Source organism: Crotalus tigris, unplaced genomic scaffold, assembly GCF_016545835.1.
Source record: "Crotalus tigris isolate CLP2741 ecotype Arizona unplaced genomic scaffold, ASM1654583v1 scf7180000021763.139304, whole genome shotgun sequence".
NCBI lineage: Eukaryota > Metazoa > Chordata > Lepidosauria > Squamata > Viperidae > Crotalus > Crotalus tigris.
This window is the reverse complement of record NW_024098668.1, coordinates 39,256-49,396: the sequence shown is the minus strand read 5'-3', so window position 1 is coordinate 49,396 and position 10,141 is coordinate 39,256.

Sequence of the window (10,141 nt, the reverse complement as noted above, 5' to 3'; positions counted from 1 at the left end):
GGTTTCTATAACTCTGCTTAAGGAGCAATTTAATATGTTAATAGCAGATCAGATGGCAACTAATTTGAGGTATATGAAATATAATACATTTTGCAATGGAAATAAACCTGGTAGATGGTTGGCTTACCAATTACAAAAGAAACAGAAATCAAGGACTATAGAGAAAATAACTTATAAAGGTAAAGAAGTGTATCAACAACATTTGATTAAAAAGACTTTTTTAGATTTTTCTTCAAAGTTATATGCTAGTGAAAGTATACAAATTTTAGATATAGAAAAATATTTACAGGAAGCACACTTTTCTAGATTTACGATTGATCAACGTGATGGGATTAATGGTTTAATTACTTCTGAAGAGATTATTTTTGCAATTAAACAATTGAAGGTTGGTAAGACTCCAGGTACTGATGGATTAACAGCAATTTATTATAAGATGCTATCTGAAGAAATGATAGAACCATTAAAGGAACTTTTTAATGATATTTGTTGGGAGCAGAGCTACCTCCATCTTGGAGAAGGGCTTTTATATCATTGATTCCAAAGGAAGACCAGGATCTGTCCCAACCTAGAAATTATAGGCCTATATCTCTTTTAAATACAGATTATAAGATTTTTGCAAAGATATTGGCAAATAGATTAATGCGGGTCTTGAAACAATTGATTCATACTGACCAATCTGGATTTATAATGGGAAGATATATGAAATATAATGTAAGACAAATTGTTAATTTAATAGAGTATTTGGATAAGAACAACCAAATTCCTGCTGCTTTTATATTTATAGATGCTGAAAAAGCTTTTGATCAATTAGATTGGAAATTTTTATTGAAAGTCGTAGAGGAAATGAACTTTGGAGATAAATTTTTGTGTGCTCTCAAGGCCATATATCAGAAACAATCTGTACAAATTATAATTAATGGGGGACTAACGGATGTTTTTAAAATAGAAAACGGTATAAGACAGGGTTGTCCCTTATCCCCTTTGTTATTTGTATTAACAATGGAGATTTTACTTATTAAAATTCGAGATTCATCTAAATTAAAAGGAATAAAAATAAATAAGAATGATTATAGGCTGAGAGCTTTTGCTGATGATTTCTCTTCAAGAAAATTGGAGATATGAAGGGAATGTTTCATGCAAAGATGGGCATGATAAAGGACCAAAATGGTAGGGACCTAACAGAGGCAGAAGAGATTAAGAAGAGATGGCAAAACTACACAGAAGAACTATACAAGAATGAGCTTAACGTCCCAGATAACCACAATGAGATGGTCACTGACCTCGAACCAGACATCCTAGAATGTGAAGTGAAATGTGCCTTAGAAAATTCCAGCTGAGCAAAATCAAAATCAGTAAAATGCTACACTCAATTTGCCAGCAAATTTGGAAAACTCAACAGTGGCCACAGGATTGGAAAAGGTCAGTTTACATTCCAATTCCAAAGAAAGGCAATGCCAAAGAATGTTCAAACTATCGCACCATTGCACTCATTTCACATGCTAGTAAAGTTATGCTTAAAATCCTACAAGCTAGACTCCAGCAGTATGTGGATCGAGAACTACCAGAAGTACAGGCAGGATTTCGAAGAGGCAGAGGAACTAGAGATCAAATTGCCAACATACGCTGGATCATGGAGAAAGCTAGGGAGTTCCAGAAAAACATCTACTTCTGCTTCATTGACTATGCAAAAGCCTTTGATTGTGTGGATCACAACAAATTGTGGCAAGTTCTTAAAGAGATGGGAGTACCAGACCATCTCATTTGTCTCTTGAGAAACCTATATGTGGGTCAAGAAGCAACAGTGAGAACCGAACACGGAACCACTGATTGGTTCAAAATTGGAAAAGGAGTCCGGCAAGGCTGTATACTGTCGCCCTGCCTATTTAACTTATATGCAGAGCACATCATGAGAAAGGCAGGGCTAGATGAATCAAAAGTTGGAATTAAGATTGCCGGGAGAAATATCAACAACCTAAGATATGCAGATGATACTACTCTAATGGCAGAAAGTGAAGAGGAACTAAAGAGCCTCTTGATGCGGGTGAAGAAGGAAGAGGGAAGTAAGGGAGGAAGTTAGAGGGAGGATACGGTTTGGGGGGAAATGGGTGAGCAATACTGAAAGTTGTATGTATAAATTTATTTTATTTTTTATCTGAAGTATTTTGTAAGAGTGTAATGAAAAATGGAAAATAAAAACTTTTTACAAAAAAAAAAAAAGAAAGAAAGAAATGTCTTCAGAATTTGCAGCCTGATAGAAACCAGGAATCATTTATCAAGTGCCTGCAGTACCACCCTCAAAAAAAAAAAAGAATATTAGTTCAAAAAAGAAAAGAAAAAAACAAAAACAAAAATTACCTTTCTACTCTATTATACTTTATGATCTATCAATCCCTCAATATCTATATCAAACTCCTTTAACCCCCTCCCAAATTACTATATCCACAACAAACATGTTAATACACAAACAAATATCTTCTTGTTAAATTCAAATCTTTAATTAATTTTTATTCAATCTAGCATCTTATTTAACTATCTTAAACCATAAATCAATCCATATCTAATAAGCCTTTTAAATCCGTTATATAGAGCCTTGAATCATACTCTTAAATCTTATTCTAGCTTTCTTTTTGTGCCAGGCAGGTTTCCATAGCAACGCCTCTATATCAATGAACAAGTCTTCCGGTTCCGGATCACGGCATTTGCAGCTGTGCAAAGAGACTACTCTCTTCACCGGCTGATTGTCCGCTGCCAATAGACCCTTAATCGGGTCGAAAAGCCACCCTGGAGGGGCGGCTATCATTGAGGAGGTCCTCATTGGCTATGGGAGAGTGGCAGCTTCTTCCATGGCCCAAGATTGCTCCTTAGGGCCGATGGTGGAAAGACCGGCCAGTAAAATGGCCGATCACTTTGCCGCTATAATCAGAAATCAGAAGAACATCTAAGCGCAGGAACCACCGTGGCTGAGCCAGGTGAGACTTTTTTTTTTTTTAATCCCTCTCTTGGTTCTCCTTTCTTTTTTGCTGCCTGTAAAAAGCATCTTTGAAATTATTTCCCTGCTCCAAGAAAGCGGCATTTGTGAGTGTGGGAAAAAAAGATTAAATGGACTGAATTAACTTAAACTGACTTTTTATTTATTTATTTATTTATTTTATCCACTTTGGAGTCTTAGAAAAAACTTTTAATATTGAATTTACTACTGAACTTAGTCTACACGTGAAGAATTTTCTCTTTTTTTTTCTTCTGATCTTGTTAAGGTCATTCCTGGTGTCTGGGAGGAGATTTTATAGTTTACTGAGGACATCTTGTGGAGAAAGTCAAAATTGCAACTGTCTTTTTCTCTGATGGTGAGATTGACTTTGACCTTCAGATTACCATAAAAGGGGAAAGACAAAGAAACTTAACAGCTGTATTTGTGGGGGTGGATACTGACTAAATGTTTTTTTGAGCACAGCCTCTACTAAAAGATAACAGACTGTTTCTAATTATTATTGAAATGGAAAAACCCTATTCTCAACTTGACTACAAACTCATATTGGAAAAAAATTATGAAGCTACTGAGCAAATATGCTTGCAAATAAAAGAGTGTACTATAGTAATAAAAAACAGAAATTCTGCTTTGAACCTACAAACTGACCTCCAGATTCTATCTGAGCATTCTATAGACCAAAAAAAAAACACAAGCGAAACCAACCAATATTAAAGAAGATTCTACTTTAGTTCGTACGCAACCTAATGAGATTTCTGAGGATCAAAAAAGGACTCTAATTAAACCACTCACAATTTCAAAACCAACAGAAATGGATATACAAGCTCATCTAATTGAGAAGTATGATAGCTTGGATAAGCAACTATTAACTACAAAGTTGGACATAACCGAGTCTGCTATTCAACAGATCCAAATGTTGAGACTTAATCTTTACAACAACAAGGGACTATTTACAAAGAAGTCAGGTCTCTAAAACAGAAAAGGGGATGCTTTTGCTTGACCCAAATGATACTACAAGATATTAATTTTCTAATATTAAAGAATGAAGACACTCACCCAGCATTTGCCATTTGTCACATTGAAGGTATCAAACTTCTTTGAAACAGTTAATAGGCAATTTCTGAAGTTGGTTAATAAGGACAGTATGTAAACTTAGTTTCCTTTGAAAAGGCTCTATTTGTAGCTGGAGCAATTTTGGTGAATTCCTTAATCTACCCATTGCCTCTGCCACCCTCCTAAAATTTCTGTATTGCAGACTCTTTATACACAAAAGGGGAAATAGCTTGGGCAACCTCGTGTCCTCTTTTTGTCTAGACAAAGTTGTAGCAGGCAAAGCAAAAACCAAACAAGTAAGGAAAAAGTGGAGTGGATGTTTGCAGAAATAATTAGTAGATCAGCTACTATCAGGACAACATAAAAATGTTTTTAAACCACTTAATAATTGAAACTAGGTACTCCAAAGTTATTACAAATAAGTAATATTCACCTGAACAATAAACTTCAACTGTTTATTTAAAAGTACTATAGAATCGGAATCCTCCAGAACACATTTCAGTACTGACTGTCATTGAAGAATGTTAGATGCTGTTAATATATCTAGATGAAATTGTGAAACCAAAATAAATATACTGCCATTCAACAATTTATTCAACAAATCTAAAAAAATCTGATTGGCAATTTTCTGATTTAAATGACTACATGTTCTTGAATTCATATATTGATAATGCATTGATTCTTTTTCATTTCCTGATCTTTTCCACAATCTACAGCTGGAAATGTTCTATCTGTCTGGATTTGTTTCCTATTCCATAGTTTATTTGGTTCAGATATTTGTATCTGAGAGTGTCATGTAGAAGTCTGAATTTACATTGCTTGATGAAGCTGTGGGCAATAAATGAACTATTGTCTTAACACCAATTTATTAACTTATGTCAGAATAATATTTTCCCTCTTGAATGAATGTCTTACACAGTTCAAGATTCCCAGTGATTCCAGGGCCCTTCATCACTCCAATTTTAATATTCCTATCACCATTTTTGGTGTGTGAAGCTAGATGCTTACAATGCTGTGATAGTTACAAGTGCATAAACATAAACTTGGTTTCATTACAAGTGATCAACAAAAAGGTGAGGAGAGCAAACAGAAAAAATTGTCTAGCCACATTAAATGACCCATATGTCCCCTATGTCTAAAAATTTAATGAACTGAGAAAAATAAACAAATTACTGTTCTCTGTATGTATTCATTAATTTGTTTTTCAAGAATTTGGGGCACATGTATTCATCTACTTTATAAGTCTTGTTGTGACCTCCATATAACTAAGCATATATTAGTAATGAGAATAAAACAGACTTTTACAAAATTGTACGTAAACAGGCCTATCCTTTCCCAACATCCCAATGGGATGGTGTGTTATGGAAATATAATCACAGAGATGTTCTCTTTGGGCACGAATGGGGGGGGGGTAGATAGGAAATGGTGTTTATTTATTTATTTATTTTCAAATATTTATATGCCGCCCAATCCCAAAGGACTCAGGGCGGTGTACAAAGTTAAAACAATGATAAAACAATAAAATAAAACAGTCATACCGCGAGTCCGATCATATCCCGCCCCCCCGGGGACATCAGCCCCAGGCCTGCCGGAACAGGAGAGTTTTAACGGCCTTCTTAAAGGCCGGCAGGGTGGGAGTAGTTCGAACCTCGGGGGGAAGTTGATTCCACCAGGTCGGAGCCACCACAGAAAAGGCCCTTCCCCGAGGGCCCGCCAGCCGACATTGTCTGGCCGACGGGACCTGAAGGAGGCCCAATCTATGGGACCTCACCGGTCTCTGGGAGCTGTGCGGCAGAATGCGGTCCTGTAAGTAACCTGGCCCTATGCCATGAAGGGCTTTAAACGTGATAACCAACACCTTGAATTGCGTCCGGAGACCCACAGGAAGCCAGTGTTGTGATATGGGGATACAAACTCTACACTTTTGTACTCATGCTGTATATATTTTGCCATGTTGGCATCCTTGTGATTTGGGATAAAGATACCAATGGATATGTATCATTTGTTGGATCACATTGTCAGCCTGGGAGTAAATGACATTATTTTTCTGCCAGAACATAATGCTATTTCACTATGATTGTATTGTTATTATCTATTATGATTTTGGAGGAGGAATTAATCTTCTGTTCACCACCAAAGATCTTGCAATGCAGAAATAGTAAGTCAAAATCATGTGTAAGGGACAGAGATTGAAAAACAACTATATGTATTGTTGGGAACCACTTTTTGTTTCTTTGTTTATATATTTATATGTTGATGTGTATAAGTACATAGGGATGACAGAATAAAATTGCATATAAGTGCTCATGTGCACCAGATATATCATTGGATCCCAAATGATTACTTACTTCTGTTCTATTGCCCTCAGCAAATTCTCTTGAGATGACCAATTGTGTAATGTTTACAAATGAAAAAAGAAGATATCTGCCCAAAGGGAATATTTTCTTGTTCCCCAGGTCTAGGCACTAATTAACAGTCCTATTAAATATATAAAAAGCTGTTATTGTTTTTTCCAGTGGTCCTCTAATCTTAAACCTCTGCATATTTTCTACTATTTCAATGTAGATATGAAGGCAATTCGGAAATAAATCTCCATTTGAGCATGTGCGAGAAATAAGCAGGGATAGCGACTCCTGTCCTATGGCGTTGTGCACAGTAGTTCAGTAAGGAGTGAGGAGTGGAAGGAGAAGTTTGTGTTGCAGTTGACTTGTCCGCTAGATCAATTGAAAATGAACCCTGCCATAGAAAATTGCGCCAAATATGAAATGCGTGAAGTAATACAATTCCTGTGTGCGAAAAAACTTTCGGCAGCTGTGATTCATCGTGAACTGTGTAATGTTTATGGACCAAATGTGATGAGTGAAGCTGTCGTACATCAACGGTGTCGCATGTTTAAAGATGGACAAACTGATGTGCACGATGAGGCAAGAAGTGGTTGCCCATCTATAGTCAACAATGAACTTGTGCAGAAAATTGACAAAAAGGTCCATGAAGTCCATCGGTTCATGATATTTGCATTTTCTTTACACTTTCCTCAAATTTCTCAGACTGCTTTGAACACTTGAAGCAGTTCTGTTGGGAAGTTTTTGATCATCGCTCCTATAGCCCAATTTGGTACCGAGTGACTACTACCTCTTCAGGCATATAAAACAGTGGCTTGCATCACACCGCTTTGACAATGACAAAGCACTTCACGATGTTGTTACAGGGTGGCTTCAGTCTCAGGTGGGAGATTTTTTTGCAGAAGAAATTTCGAAGCTTGTAAGACATTATGATAAGTGCCTCAATTTGAATGGCGATTATGTCAAAAAGTAATGTAATGTCGTAGTTTTCTAATGTGTATAATAAAAGTTCTGTATCTGCGAGTGTCTATCATTGATAACCAAATGGAGGTTTATTTCCAAATTGCCCTCGTATTTTTGGCTCATAACTGTAAATGATCATTGAATGACTGGTCATTAAATGAAGGCCACCATAATAATAATAATAATAATAATAATAATAATAATAATAATAATAATAATAATAATAAATTCTTGTATTATCTAATCTACTTCTGGATATACAGTTTAACATTGGTAAGACATTGTAGATGTTTCTAGACTCCCGACTAATAAAAAAAACCTATCTGTTGTTTTTCCATACAGGTACTTAATGGTTTTAATCAATTGAATTACTCATTAGATAAGATTTCCTTATTTAGATGCATAGATTACAAAGTATATGAATGTTGTGAAACTAATTATGATTCTCTTTGGAAAGACTTATACCAAATATGATGGGGCAAGACTGCAGCAATTACTGCAGGAATATCTCCTTTACTAAAAATTGCTATTTTTGTTTCAAACTCTTTTATTTACTTTGTAAAGGTGAAAAAGTTCAGTGATAGAAAACCGGGGTTTTCTGTTTTTGTTCAAAATTGCCTGGAATAAATAAATTTGATATATTAACTTTAGGAATGTTTTGCAGTTTTTAAATCAGACATATAATTTTGAGAGAGAAATATCAGAACCACGAAAATTTGTAGGGAAATATCTGCTCCTAGTAGCTTTCCCTCCCTCAACAGCTATGCAGACACCATTTTTAAAATATCATCTTTAAAATATAGCTAACATTTTATATATTAAAAACATTTATCTATATGACGTTATAAAATTATATAATAGTGAAAACAGCAATCAATCCTGCCTTACTTTATGTCAGATTATGGAAGCTCTAAATATAATAAAACATAATATGAATATAAGTAATATTAGAGAGCCAATCTAGTATAGTCGTTAAGATACTAGCTTAAAAACTGGAAGTCCATGGGTTTTAGTACCGCCTCCTTAGACACAAAGCCAACTGGGAGTCATTTTCTCCCAATCCTAAGGAGGCAAGGACAAGCCGCTTCCAAAAACCTTGCCATGAAATCTGCAGAAAGTACTCCATGCAGTCATCAAAAGTAAAAAAGAAAAGCAGAGTCTAGGGAATATAATAATAATAATATGAATGCATATTGTTTTATATGATGGAGCAATGCACTAATCTGAATTCTTAATTGTTAATTGCAATTATATTTATAATTTATAATATATTTAAATATATTATATATTTAAAAAGCCATTATAATAAAAAAAACATGGAAAAATCTTTTAATCTGAGGAGGCATGTGAATGTTGGGGATGGGGATGATGATGCTTTTTCTTAATCAATTAAGAAACCTAAATTAATGTCCTTAATCTAGGAAAGAAAAATTATGGCCTTGTTTCAGCAGAAACAGTAGCCATTTAATCCCAGTGATAACTGTCAGTTGGGAAGCACAGGCTGAAACTATGATGCACAGACTGAAACTCCTTCTGGCCTAGGAGACAAAAGTTGGGTGATCTGTTGACTTTGGTGAAGAACACATTATAAATACGAGAAAACTTCCCAACTAAAAATTAAGAAACTGCATAATTTCAATTTCCCTCCTATTGTGCTCCAATTGATAATTGCAATCAATTTTATATTTTATAAAGATTTTAAAATTGTTTCTTTTTTAACTTGATAGTGAAATAAAAAAGAAAAAGAAAAGAAAAGCAATATACAAAAAAAAAAGAAGAAAAAGAAGATGAAGCGTTTAAATATTCCCTCTCTTTCCCACCTCCTTTGTTTCCTTCTTCTCCAGATGTAAATAAGTTAGGACTTCTTTAAATTCTAATTATTAATTTAAAAATTGAAAATTTGTTATAAAGTTGACAACTATTATGGATCCTGTCTGGCCCCAAACATAAAATAAAATAATTAAACATTTTTTGAAGGGAGCAAAGGCTCTGGAGTAGTACCTGCCATGACTTTCGCTGAAGATGATTGGCTACAACTGCAGGAAAGATCTACCTGCCTGGTGTCATGGGCAGCAGAACCTGCCCTCAGGCTGTTCTGCTACACTCTGGTACTCTATTGTGGTGGCACCTGGCAACTCATACTGCTTCAATTCAGTCAAAGTGGCCAACTTGGGGAGGAGCTTTTGTCAAGCCAGAATTTTATGGAACCTAAATCTTTTATTATTATTATTATTATTATTATTATTATTATTATTATTATTATTGTTGTTGTTGTTGTTGTTGTTGTTGTTGTTGTTCTTCTTCTTCTTCTTCTTCTTCTTCTTCTTCTTCTTCTTCTTCTTCTTCTTCTTCTTCTTCTTCTTCTTCTTCTCCTTCTCCTTCTCCTCCTCCTTCTTCTTCTTCCTATTATTATTGTTATTATTATTATTATCATTATTATCATTATTATTATTGGGGTAATTTAATGTTGTGTTTTACTTTTGTTTTCTTATGCATATATTTGATAAGTAGTGTATATGAATGCAGTCACACCATAGAAGGGGCATAGCCATTGTGCATTCCAAGCTGCAACTAAGGTCTCAGCCAGATGGCCCACCAATTCCTAAATGAAAAACCCAACCTCCTCTGAACCCAACAAGATCCATCAGGAATCTTGGGTCGGTTGATCTAACAGGCCTTGCCTCCCCATGAAGTCAGGTGACACCAGCAAACCAGAAAGCATCCAGAGAATGATTTCATCATGGCAATGAACTAATAATGATGTTCTCCAAAACTAGGTATGTTGCTACTGCCACAA